Source organism: Argopecten irradians, chromosome 5 (genome assembly GCF_041381155.1).
Source record: "Argopecten irradians isolate NY chromosome 5, Ai_NY, whole genome shotgun sequence".
Taxonomy (NCBI): domain Eukaryota; kingdom Metazoa; phylum Mollusca; class Bivalvia; order Pectinida; family Pectinidae; genus Argopecten; species Argopecten irradians.
In genome coordinates this window covers 48,370,210-48,391,196 of record NC_091138.1, presented here as the reverse complement: position 1 = coordinate 48,391,196, position 20,987 = coordinate 48,370,210, and the positions used below count along the sequence as shown (strand labels likewise).

The following is a 20,987-nucleotide window of genomic DNA, read 5'->3' as shown; positions in this document are numbered from 1 at the left end:
AATTATCCTGTTTGCAATATCCAGATTCATGACTTATATAAAATTCTGCCAAGGTAATTAATGATCAGTGTATTTTTTTAGCTTTTTTTATGATAAAAACATATGCATTAACTATTTATAGGTAACGGTCATTTTGATAACAGATGTCCAAAGTTCTGATAAGATTTTGTTCCGTTTAAATAATTTAACAATTTGACCGCTCATAGAGATTGTTGGTCGGAGCTCCCCCACCCCCACCAAAACCCTGTTTAAAAGGCCCAGAGGGCCTGTATCACTCGCCAGGTTAGTCAATATATTTATTGATATAAATACAATTAAGGTTCCTTGATTATTTCCTCAAGAATCTTACCTCTAATTTCCCTATTGGACCCCATCCTTCCTGCCCTAGGGGAGTCAGAGTCAAGACTTTTACAAACACTCGCCTTTTTCCCCAAGGATAACAACAAATATCAGAAATCCAACGGACTGGACTCAATTTTATCTCAGTATATTACTAGAACAGTACATTCAGGTATTTAACCATGATTCAGCACCGCACCAAACTCTCACATAAAGTGGGCTTATATTAATCGACTATCTCTAATCCACTAAACATTCATTCACGATGTTTTAATATGGACTGCGAATTAACCATCAATATTAAAACAGATGAAACGAAGAACTAAAGAACCTTGCACTTAAATACACAGGAAGTTTACTACAACTTATCCCTACCCAAATCAGGGGTGTGATGAAATTACGTGGCTTTGAAAGAGTGAAAATCTGTCGGTGATAACCTAAACATTACGGGTTCAGGATAAGAGCACGATGTTCTGACGATTGTGAAATACATGTGTTAGTCCCTCCTGATCTATTCAGCTCCCAATGAGGTGTGAGGTTGACGGATGGAGCTGGGAAGTTTACTGTCGGGAGTCAGATAAAATCTCTACAGTTCAATATTAACTTTTACCGGTTATTCACATCCAATTGTTTAAATTGAAATTCTCAAACCTAGAGACCAATCACCAAATATCCATGTATACCCAAGTTTGAGTAATGTATACAGTACTGATACCCAACTTTATAATTCAAAATACTTTTATCCTCCTCAATATATGACCCAATGTACTAAGTTACTCATCCTAAAAATCAAATGTAAACCGTGGTTGCATCCACCATATAACTTGATGTACTTGCCCTACTTCCGCCCCAATAGCCCGTCACTTGCCCCCCACTTCTCCAACCTCTGTAATCAATTGCTACCCAATGACCTACCACAGTCACAGGTAGTTACTTATTATGACGTCACAAAAGTCACGTAAAAATATGACATCATAATCTCCAGAAGGTGGGACTAATCAACGGTGAATTGGTGTATTTTACCCACATCATTTTCGGATCTGGAAACCCCTGTATTGCCATTAACTCATTCTCCCCTGAATTTTCACAATGGACTGGTCTAGTCTTTGATTTAGAAGAGTCTAAATACGTCACCAGGGGTGAATGAGTTAATTCTTTGAACATCAATTCTACGAATTACTTACCTTGTCTAACTCTGCCTTTTCTCGGATAAGTTTTTCTTGTAACTCTTTTTCCTCTCTGTGTCGTTCTGAAAGTTCCTGGCGTATTTTTATAGAGTTTTTGCGTTTCACGTCTGCAATGGTTTGTTGAAGTCTGCGGACCGACTGTTCCTGTTTCTGGCGTGTGTACTCAGCATTTCTAACTTTGTTGTAAAGATTTTGTTCTAGTTCGTCACCCTTTGACACCATTTTCTGCGGAATAAAAATAATAATATACCATGATATCGTTAAAGAAAATCATTTAGAGTGACACACATTTCATAAATTGTAATAAAAATTACATTGAAAGGTTAACCAATGATTTTTGTCCAGATATAAACTCATTCACCCCTGAAGTCTCATTTGGACTCTCCTAGTTCAGAGAATGGATCATTTCATTATGAAATTTCAGGGGCGAATGGGTTAAAACCATCTCTCCATATTTTCCACTTACTTAACAGTTATTTATTGAATTGATATCTATCTGTAAATTTAGACAATTGCTCTTTAGTTTCTTAAAATAAAATATAAAACTGAATTTTCTAGGCTACAAAATTGTGATCATCACATTCCACAAACAAATCCCATATGTAGTAAAGATATAATTTAAATTCTAAATCTATACCCATGTAGTTTAAAATCAAACTATCATTTTCCAAATACTTCATTTCCAAAAGCTAGTCTCTTGTAATATAGATACGATTTAAATTTTAAGTCTATATAGTTTCAAATTAAACTATCACTTTCTAATCTTGTCTCTGATATAAATTTTATACTTCCTTTAACTTATAAACTGTCATAATATCTTTCTGGCTTTAGATCATCACTTTCCAAACACTATAAAGTTCTAAAAATACTGTCAAACCTGTGTAATGAGACACCCAAAGGGACAGACAAACATGTGTCTTATTAGACAAGTGTCTTAATATGCAGGTAACCAAAGGATCGGAACACCACAATATACAGTTTATTTCTATGAATATTGTAACAAAAAAATACTGTGATTTATTGAATTAGTTTTACATGTTTCAAAACTATGAATAATGTACTTTAAAGGTTTCACCACAGTAGATGCACTTCATTATCAAAATAGTTTCAAACATGTTACAGTAGTAGTCAAAATCAAACTTAATCTTTAAAGGCCCATAAACTTTCTGAAACGACTGATGATTTTTAATATGGGAATGTAAAACGACATTGATAATTTTGTAGAATCCCAAAAGTTATTTGCTTATCATTAATACTACACCTATCATCACCTTCTGAACTATTTAATTAAAATAAATCAAATGCTAATTTTTATAATGCGGGTCGTATTATGTTTCCTGCTGTGGTCCTAATTACCGTGCGTTAGTTGACTATTACTGTGTCAGACGACAGCGAATCTTACATAGATTACGCAGGCAAACTTGCATTTGTTTGGTGTTACAACTTCATCTATGGTCATCGATAGACATTTTCTCATGTTAATATTGTTTTTCAGAAACTTTTATTTTTTGCTTCGTAGGTAGTGGGCCTTTACATCATTGATATCTTTTATTAAGATATTTTTTTTGAATTTACACCAAAATTTTGGAAAAAATACCCCCCTTTCCATTTATTTAAAACATGACTATGAGTGAAATCCTGAAATTATATATACCAATCAACATCCACTATTACAATTACCGAAAATGGCGGCCATTACGATTGCAAAGTTTGTAACTTACGTCGGTGATTTAGGCCTATTTTTAACATTAAAAACGTGAGAAAAAATCATTATAAGCAGTGTTTGTCTTTGACGTAATGCTCATAAGCTGTAATCAAAAAATTAACTGAAAGGCCAGATGATTATTTTTCATCAGCTGCCAATCAACCTGCTGATTAAATTGGTTATCATCCTCGTCTGTAATACACAGAAACATGTGGAAGTGACACCACCAATCCAAGGTGGAAAATACAGCCGCATGCTGCTAACTAATTAGGACCAGTGTGGTGCTGGTCAAGGAGTGTTCATGCCTCTTTTATCTGCTTAATTATCAAGCCAGTGACCTCTCTACCTGTATGTAGGTGAAGCTAGAGTCAGCAAACTTGATTCAGGTCACTTGTACGAAATATGTAACGCAGATGCGTTAGACAGGTTGACACATTAAACAGGTGAAATTAAGAGAAAATTTCGTGGGAGGACTTTAGATGTGACGTATAAGACAGGGTGACGCAATATACAGGGTGAGGCATAGGCAGGTTTAACTGTATATAAAACTAGACGTTGAACTTTTATCATATATCTGCACTTCTACCAGTTGGTGTACCCTAGCATATTGGGACAAAAAGTAAATTTAATACCAAGTTGGAAAGGAAAGAGAGAGAGGAGGGGTTGACTTTCCCATACAAAAGATTATGTTGACATTGTAAATAACATAACCAAGTGAACAATTATCAGTAATCAGTCAAAAACTTACAATGCTGAAAATTAATCCTTATACAATGTGAACTTACCAGCAAAGCTTTATCATGCAGGTTAATCAAGCAGACTATCTCTTACGTAATGACATGCTCTTTTTCGTTAATGGATTGGTTTTTAATTTGATTGAAGTTTGCACCGAGTCTATCATTTTTGAAGGACAGATGCAGAAATCACTATCACAGCTAGTTCTGATAATAAGGCCTTGGTGGTCATATCCATGGGTAAACTCCAGTTAACCTCATTCACCCCTGAAGGTATATTTAGGCTTTTCTAAATCAAGGCCTAGACCAGTCCATATGAAATTTCAGGGGTGAATGCGTTAAAGTTAGCTTTAAATTTGGTGTGGTACACAAAGTTACAAACAAGCCACAGTGTGGTATATGATATTGAAGGAGGGACAAATGAAATACTGATTCAAATGACAAGATGGCAAGAACATATTTATTGCAGTTGAAAAAATAAATAGATTAATATGGCAATTGCGATGAGAAAAAAATGTGGACCACCTGAATGCTCGTGTTCATCCTTTAAAGCCACTAAATTTTGAGATTATGATTCTTTGCCCTGTCAATGGATGAATGGGGGATTTTTAGTGCACAAATATATATGTACACATGTAATCACATGCTTAACTCAAATGATTATAACTTAGATCCCCTAAAATATTAAACATATAATACGGCAACTCAAATCACGTCGATAGCTTTAAACACTACATAGCAATAGAGTTTGTACATGTTCTTTGGTTTGAATCCAATTTTATCTTATTTTATTAGAGTATTTTACCATTCAATAACCATGTGTGGTGGCTTGTTATATGATTAAGCTAATGGATTCTTGTGTTGTTGTTTATGCAGACCAGGCAGAATGTTATAAATCTACGATATCAACAGCGAAAGGAGGCGGAATCAAATTCAAAAAGAGTCATTGAGCATAAAATTGCTTACCTGCTCAAGTCTTAAAAAATGTTTTCAAAATCTGTGTGCAACTATTTCTCACTAAGAAATCGTGAGGGAAACCAACAATTAAAAAGTTTTGAGTTAAGAATTGATGGTTGAAGTATATTGGCGACATGTCAAAACTCTAAGACAATTAAGTAGCAATTTATAGAATTTACCTATAATTCCCCTATTGGGCCCCGCCCCTCCTGCCCCGGGGACCAGAGCCAAAATTTATACAAACTCAGTTCTTATTCTCCCAAGGATATTTCTGGCCAAATTTGGTTACATTCCATGCAGAACTCTATGACTAGTAGCGAATTAAAGGATTTACCTCTATTTCCCCTATTGGGCCCCACCCCTCCAGCCCCCGGGGGGCCAGAGCCAAAATTTATACAAGTTCTGTTCCCTTCCCCCAAGGATGTTTCTGGCCAAATTTGGTTACAATCCATGCAGAACTCTACGACTAGAAGCAATTTATAGGGATTTACCTATATTTCCCCTATTGGGCCCTGCCCCTCCTGCCCCCGGGGTGTCAGAGCCAAAATTTAAACAAGTTCTATTCCTCTTCCCCCAAGGATGTTTGTGGCCAAATTTTGTTACATTCCATTCAGAACTCTATGACAAGTAGCGATTTAAAGGATTTACCTCTATTTCCCCTATTGGGCCCCGCCCCTCCTGCCCCCGGGGTGTTAGAGCAAATATTTATACAAGTTCTGTTCCCCTTCCCCCAATGATGTTTGTGGCCAAATTTGGTTACAATCCATGTGGAACTCTATGACAAGTAGCGATTTAAAGATTTACCTCTATTTCCCCTATTGGGCCCCGCCCCTCCTGCCCCGGGGGGTCAGAGCCAAAATTTATACAAGTTCTGTTCCCCTTCCCCCAAGGATGTTTGTGGCAAAATTTTAGTTACAATCCATGCAGAACTCTATGACTAGTAGCGATTTAAAGGATTTACCTCTATTTCCCCTATTGGGCCCCGCCCCTCCTGCCCCCGGGGGGTCAGAGCCAAAATTTATACAAGTTCTGTTCCCCTTCCCCCAAGGATGTTTGTGGCCAAATTTGGTTACAATCCATGTAGAACTCTATGACAAGTAGCGATTTAAAGGATTTACCTCTATTTCCCCTATTGGGCCCCGCCCCTCCTGCCCCCGGGGGGTCAGAGCCAAAATTTATACAAGTTCTGTTCCCCTTCCCCAAAGGATGTTTGTGGCAAAATATAGTTACAATCCATGTAGAACTCTATGACTAGTAGCGATTTAAAGGATTTACCTCTATCTCCCCTATTGGGCCCCGCCCCTCCTGCCCCCAGGGTGTCAGAGCCAAAATTTATACAAGTTCTGTTCCCCTTCCCCCCAGGATGTTTGTGGCCAAATTTTGTTACAATCCATGTAGAACTCTATGACAATTAGCGATTTAAAGGATTTACCTATATTTCCCCTATTGGGCCCCGCCCCTCCTGCCCCCGGGGTGGTCAGAGCCAAAATTTATACAAGTTCTGTTCCCCCCCCCCCCAAGGATGTTTGTGGCCAAATTTTGTTACAATCCATGCAGAACTCTATGACTAGTAGCGATTTAAAGGAAATGTTGACGGACAGACGGACGGACGGACGGACGACGGACGGACGGACCTTCGGGCCAGGTGAGCTAAAAAATGTTTTCAAAATCTGTGTGCAACTATTTCTCACTAAGAAATCGTGAGGGAAACCAACAATTAAAAAGTTTTGAGTTAAGAATTGATGTTGAAGTATATTGGCGACATGTCAGCAGCCATTTCAGTACATATATGAATGGTTTTCCTAATGGTGTGATAGAAAACATACGAGACAAAAAAAGACCACGAATTGCCATGATTGTAGAGGAACAGCTGACTAACTTGACACTAAAATCTATACAGCCTTTACGTGCTTCCATAAGCTCCCCTCTCTTCAAGAGGTTAGTTTATAGACACCCAGACTTAAAAAATGTTCCAAACGAAAACTTATTGGAACAATTAAATATTACATCTGAGCAAAACTTTGAAATAAAGAAAATATTTTGAGATTAATATTAATCTGGACATTGTTAAACAAGCAAAATCCAAAATGAAATATCGTTTTGTAACTTTATTCATATTTATACTTTTAATTGCAAACTTAAATCTGGATCTGCCTAAAAATGAAAGCGCTGTGATTAAAAATGATTTTGTTGATTTATAATATGTGTTTCATCTTATCTTATATTTAACCAACTGATTTTCGTACACAATTAAATTTTGCTGTCAGAATGACCTTAAGAAATAAAATAGCTCCAAATTTGTGTCTCCTACCAAAAGTCTAAAATTAAAGTTGATCACTACAAAACCTTGAGCTTGATTTCCAGAATTTTTCATGCTTCATCGGAAAAGCTTGAAAGATTACGGCTAATATGGCAGAAATTAATTGATTTTTAATAAAATCACTCTATAAGTATTAAAGTAATTCAAATAAAATGTCTTTAATATCTTTTTGATATTTGTATTTTATTATATGTCGATTCCCTTTGAAGCATTAATGTTTGCCTATTCTTGCCTTTACTCTCTGATCCTCGACAAACAAAGCCATAAACCTTATGCTCAGACAGTCCATAAAAATTATATGTTATATATTTCACGAATAAAAACATATTCAACATTCATAAGTTTGAAATTACAACAAATTCCTAACAAAGGGTGACCGCAGGCATTTAAAAGATCCACTTTTCAGCCATAGTTGGTTTTAACAAAGACTCAACATGTTTTACTAAACATTTATGTAGATAGATCCACAGGGTGGTCTCCCCCTTTTGTTGGACGTTAATTTGAACATTTAACTGATTGTGACGAAAAATGACTTAGCATTTTAAATACTGGGTCTTATAAATGATCAAAAGTTCAGACAGCGTAGTCCATTATGTGAAATACGAACATGGACAGATAGCAAACCATAATGTGTGTTCCCGATATTTCCACGACCACATACCGTTTAACATTGTACAGTCTGAATGTTAATGTGTAATCAATGTTAAATCTGCCTTACACACTTGTAAATAGCTTCTTTTTGTGCAAATAGCAATTCTGGATTAGTTTTCCAAAAAGGGAAAAAAAACATACTATAATTGGAATATGTCTAGATCATGTTCAGTCTATCTGTGATACTTAACCAAGACAGACAGAAAATGACATTTGTGACATGACTAAAATCATTTACGAAATTACTTCCTTAACTTCTGCATATTCTAATTCGACTGACAAAAAGTCTTGAGCTCTGCAATCATATTAAACCCATCAATTTGTTTTGTGTATAAAAGAATATTCTCTTAAATAGTTTAACTCATTTATACCTAAAAACACATTTGGACTCTTTCAGGTGAATGAGTTAAAAGAGATAGAGCAATTGGTGCACCTTTACTAACACCTTCAAATGCGTGAAACAACCCTTCCGGTCAGATGACCTCATAATCAGACATTGAGCTCTGACCTTTGGGTCAAGATCACAGGATTTGAAAGCTATAGGATATGGACAAGATTAAAAATTAAAAAATGATTATTTCACCTTGACCTTTGACCTTTCAGTAACAAGAATATGTGTCATGAAAGTTATGTCAAATATCTTTCACAAAAAATGAGGTGTTGGAAAATGGCAAAAAATTGACAAGAAAACAAATCAAAATACTATAATATAAATATATACTTATTTTAGTGCATTTATGGAAAACTGTAAATTATGACTCATTAGCGTGAGTATAAATTAGTGCAATTTGGTAGTGCAATACTGGAAATACTCTTTTACATTCTCTGTACATATGTACTAGCACTTCAAATAAAGCATGAATAGCACTAAAATAAATCTACAGCTAAAATAAGTACATTTAGTCACATATTTTAATTGGCAAAAGACTAAGCTAAAAGTAATTTTGGGATATAAACTTGAAATCAACTAACCTGGAAAAATTTGAGCTGATCATCGTGTTCCTTGCGCCTGTGTTCATTGGACCGTCTCTTGAATCTGGCCTCCCAAACGGCTTGTTTTTCATTCTCTTTCATTTTCTTGTCGGACATCGTGGTTGACAGAAGATTGACCCTCCTGGCGTTATGTGCCTACGACAAAATATTCAGCATTAGAATCAAAGAAATCGTGTACATAACAACCATAGCAAAACATGTTATATCATGATTATGTAATCAACTAAACAAATCACTGTATCTCAGTCACAGGTCCAATGGGTCAGAATCTCTCACCAATACAACCTGGTGATCAAAGTGAACATTATAGGCCCTAGATAGTAAATCTGAGATTTTTCCATGTTTTACCAAAGAAATTTTAAATGCAGGTCAAGGTCATTCAAGTTAACAAACTTGGTTACCCTTTATCTCAGCATGTCAGAGGCCCGATATCAGGTCTCTATGCCTCTTAGTATTGACAAAAAGTCATTTAAAGATTTTAGCCTATTTTACCTCTGTAACCTTGAATGAAGGTCAAGGTCATTCATTTGAATAGATTTGGAGAACTCAGCATACAGCAAGCCTAATAATAGGTCATTAGGCCTATTACTTATTGACAAAAATTGTTTCATTTTAGTCTAATTGACCCCTGTGACCTTGAATGAATTAAGGTCATGCTGTAAAAACTCCATCCTCTAAAAAAATATCAAAACAGCAATTAAATCAATATTGAAATTTTTTTGCCAAAAAAGTAAAACATTCACTTTCTTTATTAAAGCAAACAGCAGTATTAATTCCAGTCTCATTAAGTGTTCCTAAATTCCAAAACAATTGCCATCGCTCTTCAATTTCCATTTTTTTTATCGACAGTAAAAATGTTACATGGGAAATTATAATTTTAAGATTTTTAACCACTGTGTCAACTTTTTATCTCAGGTATAGTTGATAACTTTAAAGTGTCACAGATAGCTAGCCCAAGTGTAGACTCTAATTCACAGGACACCAAGCCCTTCCTGTCAGTCTTTTTACCACCCAGATAATTCGCTGCAGTTTTAAATAAAAACAAAAAGTTTAAATTTTAATCAACTGTATGTGTCTACCCTGAAAACCTGTAATTCAGGGAGGAGGTGTACCGGAAAGTCGAAAATCTCTCTCCTTCCTTCTGTTGCACGGAGAACCATAATTTATTAGACCGGTTATCATCTTATCATCACTCTCTGTTTGTTTAGGTACATGTTACACAAAATCTACCTTCAACATTAAAGAGCTCGGCAAAATATTCTGACATTCATTCAGCAGAGTAAATCATATCAGGTTGGGATAACATGTAATTTTACGTTGTAGCTTTCTCATCTATTTTCAATTTTCTTCAAATTAAGGCCAGCTGATTACTGGGGGTATGAATGATCGCTGCGATTTCATTTCAATTTACGGTAGGGGTAGAGATTAAAGTGAACCTGTGCAAAAGAATGACTGGCTTTTTGACAAATATTTGTAACTATGCAGAAGTGGTATGTATATATGTAGACCAAAGAATGCTTCACTAGCCCTACACTTACTTACCGGGCATTTTGGGATGAGAAATTTAATTTTGATGGATGTGAATTTACTGTTGACGAGCCCTATATATATTTTATTGCCAGTATACATTTTCTTTTCAATGTAAAAGCCATGTGTGTGTGACAAATTTGCGTTTGATATCATGCCACCTGTTTATGATATATTCTGCAAGCCTATTAAGTCAACTTAATCCGGCATAACATCGTAATAAAACTACAACTTTACTATCATATTAACATTCTCTAATTTGTTTAATGCATTTCTGTAACAAATGCTAAACAAATGTTACATATTTTTCCTGTTCTGAATTAGAAATAAGTATCATGTATGTGTCTTCATTTTTTATGCAGACGAATTCAGCAATATATTAGATAAGTATTTATAATATTTATATATACAACTGTGTGTTTAAATTCACATTTACATAACAAGAACTCATTTCACAAACTTAATTTATAAAATGATCTACATTTTTATTTATTTTTTCATGCATTTATATAAAATGTTAAAATCTATACAATTTTAACTGAAACCGAAAATCCTGTCATAAGATCTTCAATATTTTGTTTTAATGTGGTTTTTCATGCTTTTGCATCAACAATTTTGGAAATCAACCCATATATATTTAGAAACTTAAGATATTGCACCCTATTCAATTTATTTTTTAAGAATCATAAGTGAATTGGCACAGCGGCTAAGGTGTCTGATATAACCTGCCACAAGATGTGTTCATGTATTAACTGGTTTTATTCCTGGTACTCTGAATTGTCTTTAACAACCTAAACCAGGCAGTCACTTCATTGATAACAGCTGTTATGATTTAAACTCTTTAAGAACATCATAATACAACCTCCCCTATGGAGCAGATGGTCGGTGATTTTTCTCCGGGTACTCTGGCTCCCAAACCAACAAACCTGGCTCGTCCTTAAATGACTCTGACTGTTAATTAACTTATAGGTTTTTGTTAAATTTAACCATACAAGAGACACCTAGAAAATATCACTTTGAGAATAATGTAGAAATACCGCTGAATGAATTTCAAATTTAATTTTTTTTTCAATTATTTCCTTAATTCTTTAAAAAAAATCTTATTTTTTTTTGTTTTTCTTTTTTTTTCTATCTCTTTAAAAGTACAATTGATAGTGTAGCTGATGCATCAATCATTGTGTTTTAGTTTAGAAATAGTCGATGCAGCAAAGAATTTTGAATTGTTTACTCAAATAAAAATTCCACTTCAGATAAATTTGTGACTATATCGACTTTTTACTGTGTGACATGCAAACACTTGTAGCTGATGATAAAGGCACTGGTTATTACCGTTAACACCTCTTTCATTATTCCATAGAGGAAATGATGATAAAAGTTGATAAAATTTTGACAAGACATTCTCTCGAAAATAGGCCTAACACAAACTTGTCTTCACTGTGTCAAAAGTCAAAAGCCATTACCAGGCAGCAGAACAATGAAATATTCATGAGATCTTCTGACATGAAATGCTAATATTGGAAAATTCTGCCATCTGTGATGTTAAAATGTTGACAGTGAATGAAAACGTTCGTTGCACACTGTGATTAAAAAAATTCTTGACAAAACATTGAGGTTAACACTTTCATAGATTTTCGGAAAATGTTTTAAATCCACCTGCCAAAAATATTTTACAATTTGTGTTATTTTGCAAACTGTTCAATGAAGAATTCAGATTTTGTAATTTCGGGTCTAATTTTGGGGAAAGAGGCAGTGGAAAGTGGGAGATGGCAGTATCAGGATCATATGTGGATGTTTTTTTTTAGAATGAAAAAGGTGACCAAATAAAATTATGAGAATGGTGAGGTTTTGGCCTATTTATTAACATTCAATGTACTAGCTGTCAAACCTGTCTATAAAGACAATCCAAGGGACAGAGGGAAAATGGACTTTATAGCCAGGTGGTCTGTTTACACAAGTTGATATGAGTTGAAATTGGTCATTTGGAACCCTAGAAAAGTGGTCTTATTAAGAAGGTGGTCATACTATAGAGGAAGGTGGTTTTAAAATTCCGCTCTTTACTTACCGGTACTCTCTCATTCACACACTTACTTGGTGAAGAAACCATCGGACTATAAAAAGCTTCCAAAATTTCATGGGCATACAATTTACTTTTTATAGATGCATTAAGTGATAATTTCAGAACAATAGTATGGAGCTGCAGTGGCCAAGTGGTTAAGATGTTCCAACATTTTAACTTCAGGCCCCCACCTCTGAGTCACGAGTTTGAATCCCATGTACCGCAGTCACCAGCTTCTGACCACTGTTCAATGTTGGTTTTTTTCTGGGTACTCCGGCTTTCCTCCAACAATTAACAGTGTCACATCCTTAAATGACCCTAACAGTTTATTGAGTTACTAAACCAGGTTATGATGTTACTGTACCACTTAGGAAAGGCTAGAAGGGCTGTTTGGTTTTTCATTTATATTTTTTTTTCTCTGGTCAGGGTGTTTATATCATGTAGGTTTTGTAAGTGTAATTGATACTCTAGACAATAGATATGTAAATCAAATGTGCCTATTTATAATAAGGTACAATGCATACAGTGACGGTGCCGAAATGATCGAGAAAAGACTTACTACAAATCAAGTTCACAGAATATTAAGATGAAAGACACACAAGCACTATAACAAGTACAACCTGACACGATCGTAAAATTTATGTCCATCGAAGCTTAGTTGTTAAGAAATTTAATGAGAGTATCTCACCAAGGGTGTTGAAATGGTTTGAACAGCAAATCATGTGACTTTGAGAAACCTAAACACATAGATCATGAAGTACTGGGCCCTCGTGGGAGTTTTTATTGATTTTTGTGTTGTAACCTGCCAATTCTGTATTTAGATAGTACAGAGTTATCCGCCTTTGCATTAGGTACTGATCGTGATATCATGTGTTTGCAAGCGTAACATCATACTTTTCAGAAAACAATATTTACATTTTCACTGTAGTCCCACTATATAACATTACCAAGTGCAGCATGCAGCCATATAGATTATGAACTTTAATCGCTTTATATCACATTAACATTGTGACGTCACAATTGTCGAGCCAGCGATCACGAAAAACAGCTGTTTAAATGTCTGTTCCATCCTTGACGATAACAATCGAATGATTAATTAATTCTAGATGCAAAATCACTTGGTATTTTAAAACAAAATTTTAACTAAATATAAGCATTGAATGTCTTTCAATTGGTATTCATAGCCAATATGAGTGCCAACTGAAAGACTTTCAATGCTGAAATGACAGTTTTGCTCACAAAATAATGATGTAACAACGGATACACGCAAGGGAGGTAATTTTGTGATTTGCAAAGACTGAATACTTTTGATTACAGGTAATGAATGGAATAATGATTTTTTGTGTTAGCTCAAATTGTGCAGTGTGGTTCACTGTCTGAATAATTAATAATAGTTCATTATCTGCAACGATGCTACAATGTCGGCCAACTTCGGGTTGTTTGACTAAGTGGGACCCACCTAGCAATGTTTAATATTTATTTGATTTTTATCAAAATATTCAGAATCATAATCGCTCATCTTGACTTCGATTTAGTCCTACCTCTGCATGATTTACAACAAGATTTTTTTTCAACATTCTTCTAAATTATGAAAAAAAATTAAGAAAAATATGGATATTGGGCCTTTAACCACCCTGCCACCATACCCTAAACCCAAAAGCGGAAGTAAAGTGGCAGAATATATTAAACACGTTTGCTATGAACTAGGTAATATGACCCACAGGTGAAGCTCGGGACTAGAGATAAATTGGCTACCCCTTTTTCAATTTGGCTATCAAGGTCTCTTATTCTTATACCAAATATACAAATACACAAAAAATTATTAAATACAACACGGAATCAGCCAAGGATCTTTGATTTAAAAATCAGGGTGGTGGCTAAATTGGCAAATTAATTATGCATTTTTCTATAATCAATTATGTGGCAGGTGCACTTTAATGACAAAATCTCAGAGTTAACGAGGTAGAAATTAATCGTCAAGGTTGATATTTATTTCATACCTTGATGGTCATTCATTTAAATATCGTAAAACAGCATTTCACTCAAAAACAAAAATCACTGCATGCACATATGATTATTTATCAATGTTCATGTTCATTCAAAAATCAAATCATGGCACGCATACTGAAAATTACTTTATGTAAATAATGTATCACTGAAAAGTAATTTTTAAGACAAGTATTTTTCATATCATTTCATGTGAAAGCGTACCATCCAAAAATCATTGAATGCGTAATTCTTGTTTACACTAAATGATGTTTCATTCACAAACAAATGAACATAATTCCCTGAAGGTAAACTTCATATTGACAAGTCTCTTTAATCATTTTTAAGTAGAGATATGTTATCAGCGCTCAATAAATTATAGTTCATACACCTCAACACGCAATTTATATTACATGTACATTTAAAATGACAGTGTTTTTGACTTAGTTTTGTAAATCAGGGACGTTCCTATGTTCATCTATGTCCATTTACCAACAATTAAATCATCTGTATTTTAGACTTAATTTCAGGGAAGTTGTTATGTTCATCTGACCGTGAACAGCATATAAGTGTATATACTTAATATCTTAATAGCACATAGAACTACTTGTTGCGTCAATATATGTCGTAGGCTTAACGAACTATGTTAATTATGCCCCCAGGTAAGTACCCATTGAGAAAAACATGCTCGTAGAAGATTGTAAAAATATTTTGATGTTGAAACTAAGTATACGTATTTGACATCCTGCCCACTTAGAATAGTCATTAAATGTTTAAGAAACCTTGTACGATTCATTACGAACATTTTAGATCAAGGCTTAAGAAAAGACTATCCGGTGTAAAATAGAGAAAAAAACATCGTACAGCGGCGTTGGCTATCTTGTATTGTACTTAAATTCTTCTTTGTAACGCGACGACTGTGTCAACTACACAGCGGGGGGAAATAGGTAAAGGAAGAACCTTCCTCAAGGTAATAAGTTCTCATGTAGCCAACAAATTTAACAATTCTCTGAAGAAACTAACTGCTCCAATTTCCCTTTAACAAATATGTCTAAATCCCCCATAGGAGTTCCCTAGGTACAATACAGTTATCCCTATCAGCTAAGATATAGGGCACAACAAACCTAATTTTATGATTTTTCATTCATTTATGTCTACACGAAATTCAATTAAATATTTAATACACATAATTTTATGATTTTTCACTCATTTATTACTACAAGAAATTCAATTAAATATTAATTACGCAGAAGGTTTTCCTGATGTTTCCACACAAAATGTTGGTATTATTGCTTGTTTTTTTTTCATTCTACATGTATTTAATTGGTCATTTAAGGATAAGCCAGTTGATGGAAAAGGAAGTCCATTAACAACAGAGAAAATACCATCAACCTACGACCTGAATGATTATTTCTGAACTGCCATACATGATGAGTATAAAGATAAAATTCCTGACACCTTAACCACTTTGCCACTATGACTCATAGTATAGTGCTGGTCACCTACAGTACCAAGCCATAGCTAATATATTTCGTTGCTTGTAAGAAAAGAGAAAAAGTTTTGGTCACTTAAATTAACATGGAAATACATGTGAACATATAAGTAAAACCTGCCTTAGTGACCACCTCTGTATAAAGACATCCTGCTTAATGCAACTATTTTTATAGGGTCCCAAATTACCAAAAAGTCAACCTGTGTATAAAGACCACCTGGTAATAAAAACCATTTCTGTCTGTCTGTCTATTGGGTGGTCCTTATAGACAGGTTTGAATGTGATATACAAAGATTATTATAAAAATGGTAAAATGAAATGATATTCTAATAAAGGAAATTGATTGACATGCTTGCCACTTCCTTATTCATCATACACACCAAGATTTTCGAGACTTTCTTAAAATTCTGTTATCATAGAATATTTTCATTCAGGCAAAAAAAAATTAAGGTTGTGTAAAAATTAAAGACACTATTGAAATATAAAAAATAAATCTTTGGACAGATGTAGTAAAACTTGACTTAGTGACCACCTCTGTATAAAGACCATCTGCTTAATAGGACTACTTTCTTAGGGTCACAATGATTATTTATAACATAATTTGACCTGTGTATAAGGACCACCTGGCAATAGAGACCACTTTTCCCGTTGTATTTGGGTGGTCTCTATAGACAGGTTTGACTATATCTTATGAATACAAAACATGAATTGACCTTGGTGTGCCAATTTTGAACAAGAAAACAGAGCAATTTTTGGGTTGTTCTCACACAGGTGTGTAAGGTTACGCAGATATACTTAATTCACATGAAAAAAACATAAGCATTTAGTAGATTCGATTGATCTGTGTCATTTGTGTAACAACTGTCGGGGTATTTGTGCCAGCAACGACCAAACTCCGTCTTGATAACACCAACAAAAATCCCATTCATGCTCTGTTTTGATGACAACCCTGAGCCAAACCCTCGACTCTCACCCAACCACACCTGTGTGCTGGCCACGTTGGTACCACATACCTTGTGTGATAATTACATTAAAAATCAAAGGAAACCTAAAATTTGATACCATCGTGTTAAATATATTAAAACTCAAAGAGATTGCTGTTTTTTTCTTTAAAAAAAAAAGATTAATGTAGATATATGTAAAATTCTGACTGAACATTAGATACAATCCTACTTTGGAAACTTTGTTCTGGAGCGGAAAGTATTTTAAAGTGAAAGATGGGACACAGGATAAAAAATAAGCACATGTTTTGCTTCAAGGTAACTACATAATATAGTTGTTTTATGTAAAGGGGACAAGGTGATCGAAATGGTGAATTAAGGTGACAGAAACATACAGAAAGTAAAGAAAAAGGGTTGGAAGAGGCCATATGGTTACTTCAGGTTTGGGGAGGGACATATTTATTGAATGGTGGGGGCTGGGGAAGGTACCATGATTATATAGAGGTGGGGAAGGGGCTATTTTTATTGAAAGGTGGGGGCTGGTGGGAGGGGCATGATTATAAAGAGGTCGAAAGGGCCCCTTTTTATTAAATGGTGGGGGCTGGGAAAGGTACCAGGATTATATAGAGGTTGGGGAGAGGCTATCTTTATTGAATGGTGGGGGCTGGGAAAGGTACCAGGATTATATAGAGGTTGGGGAGAGGCTATCTTTATTGAATGGTGGGGGCTGGGAAAGGTACCAGGATTATATAGAGGTGGGGGAGAGGCTATCTTTATTGAATGGTGGGTGCTGGGGAATGGACCATGATTAAATAGAGGTTGGGGAGGGGGAAGGAGGAGCAGTCATCTTTATTGAATGGCGAGGGCTGGTGGAATAGGCCAGGATAATATATAGAGGTCGGGGAGGGGGAGAGGTCATCTTTATTGAATGGTTGGGCTGGGGGTAGGGCCACAATGATATAGAGGTGGGGAGGGGGTCATTTTATTGAATGGTGGGGGCTGGAGGGAGGGGCCATGATTATAAATAGGAGGGGGAGGGGCCCTCTTTATTGAATGGAGGGAGCTGGGGGATGGACCATGATTATAAAGAGGAGGGGAGGGGGTCATTTAACTGAATGGTGGGGGCTGGTGGGAGGGACCATGATTACATAGAGGTTGCGGAAAGTTAGTTGCAGTGAAAGGTGGGGCTGGTGGAAGGGGTCATGATTATAGGACGTTAGCAAAGGGACCATGTCTTTCTTGAATAGTGGGGGCTGCTGGCGGGGGAGGAGATCTTTTTTGTTTTTTGTTTTTTTGTTTGGGAATGGGAGTGGGAAGGTTGAGAAGACCAAATATTTTTTATCTGTCAGCGACTAGAACATAGTAACCATTAAGGTAAAGAAAGACAACTGCGTCACTTTATTGAGAGGGATGTAAACAAATAGTGTTTGCAGAGTTACCTCCCTTCTAATATATAATCAACAAAGTTCAATATGTGGTACTTACTTCTAGTTTCTGGTCAATCTGTCGTGCCTTCATGTCGAGATTAGCGTGGAAGGCTGCCTCATTTAACTGTCGCTGTATATTTGAATTATCATCTAATCGGAACTGTGTGTCTGTTAAGTGTCGCTGTTCTGGAAAAGATAGCAAATTATTAGAATTTTTTAATCAAAATTTATAATTAAAAAAAAAAAAAAAATTCAAAACATTCATTGAATTGAATCAATATGTAAGGAAGCTAAAAAAGCAAATAAGTTCAAAACAGCAAATCGCTAAATTATACACCCTGAAAATTAAAGTACATGTACTTTACTATAAGACTCTTTCGTATGTGGATATGAAGGATATGGATAGTCTACCCGAGGGTCACAAAATGTAGTAAAACCCATGGCTTGCTGAGGGATTTGCAACATTTTGTGATCCCGAGGGTAGAATATCCCTTCATATCCACTTATGAAAGAGTATTTTTCTTTCATACCTCGACGTTTTATTGCAATTTTACAACTATAATATCCCGCCATTTTGAAATAAATTCGAAGAAATACATGACTGATATTCAACTTTCCATTCAAGAATATTTACGTGATATTTTCGACAAAAATTCCGTTGTTTGCATCTTTAATAGTAAAACCAGTCAAGTTTGTGAAAAAAATGTTAAAATTTTACCGAGGAAATAGAAATTTTGCTGACGCCGTGACGTCACAAGGTTTTATTGCATGGGTATAATATAAAAATACAGCCTCAGGCGACATGAGTGTATTGCCCTAGACCAGCCAGTATTACACTCGTACATATGAAAGAAAGTATAATATTTCAGTACTCACCGTCTCTTTTCTTGATATCTAGGTGGGACTTGGTTAGTGATAAATCAGCACTTAATTTACGTTTATTCATTTCAGCAGCTTTTGTATCGCCATCACTTCTCCTGAATAAAGATAAAATTGGAAAACAATATGTTCAATTAATTCAAGATAAAGCTTGACAGTATTGAAGTATTGTAAACGTCTAATTTTAGCGCGTCCCTTGTTAGCAATTTTAGCGTCTTTGGTTAGCAATTTGACAGTGCTTGTGTATTTATTTTTAAAAAGATATATGATAAATGAATATTTTTTACCGACATCGTGCACTGTATGGTATACATTTACATTTGGTTCACATGTACCTTCAGAATTTTACAACATGCATTTCCGTAGAATATATATTTCACATTAGTATAACGACTGAAAATCAGTTTCAACGCTAGTTTAAATACTGATAATCACCATAATTTAAACGTCACTGACAATAAATATGTTATGTTTGTCAAAGATTGAGACCAATGGACCTTTTTCTGATAGTCGATAACCATTCTCTAATGACACAAATACTCTGTATTCCTTGAAACCGCATAGTTTGAGTTAAATGGGTTTTACTTTATCTGCTATGATTTTTTTTTTCACATTAAAATGAAAACTGACATATACATTTGAAGTATATATCATTGTACATGATACTTACATTAACTTATTCTTAACACTTTCTACTCCTTGTAAATTCTCTTGAATTTTATTCGTTTGATTCTTTTTTCTCTCTCTGAAAAGAAAATAAATGACATTGATTTAATGATAAACTTGTCATAGTAATAACACAAAAAGCAAAGCTGACCTCATTATTGTATAGCACAGTTGAAGCTGCATTAAGTGGTCAGCCAACGGCACCCAATCCAGGTGTAACAAAATAAATCGCGATGATAGTATAATAATAGTATAATTATATAATTAGAAACAAACATTAATGTATCTGGTCGAATGTACTTTATTTACTTTATTAACTCCGTAGAAGATCTGACAACATCCCATAAGAGGTCATATTTTAGTGACCTATACTCAACATATACTTCAGATCAAATTAATTTTCTACACCTAGCAACATCAAATGAAAACAACATTTTTTTCCCCAACTCACATACATACTTTGTTGTGCTCTTTCGGCAGGATGACTACGTACACGAAAATTATTCTGATAGTAAATGCAAACTATATCCACTAAAACTTACTTTTCAGCATCAAATCGCATTACTCTGCCCTTTTGAGATTCCATGTTTAAACTAATGGTCAATTCAGCCAATTCGTTTTGTAACTTGAGTTGTTCTTCCTGAAATGATACACAATTCTGTCAAGGCAGTAAAAAACTCTTTTTACTGTTTTCAACCCAGTAAGCACCCCTGTCCCTATTAGCACCTCTCCCTGTTTTAAAGCCTCAATTTTACTTACCTCAATGTATTATTGCATGCCCAAAATATAACAACCAACAGTTTCTTTATTGAATTTCCTTCAGTTATTTAAAGATGCTCCACCGCTGACAAATGGTATTTTTTCACTATCACAAACAGGAGCAGACGATTTAGTATTTTTCTTCAGTAACAAAAGTTGCTTATTTTACACCATTACCACCATCGTTTGAGCTTTTAATTTTACTTAAAGTTAAAAAATATGAAAAATAATTAATTGCATCCCGAAAAAATTCTGTGTCACTATATCCTATATGGAATGAAGTACTGATTGCGCATGCACCAAAGTCAAAATAAATTATTTTATATTATTTTTTGTGTTAATTAGACATATATATACACGATTAAACA

The 20,987-nt window shown here is 34.9% G+C and overlaps 1 pseudogene; it reads right to left on the bottom strand.

The window, feature by feature from the left end:
• Positions 1-20,987, bottom strand: part of LOC138324101 (trichohyalin-like) — a 61,181-nt pseudogene that overhangs the window by 28,146 nt on the left and 12,048 nt on the right.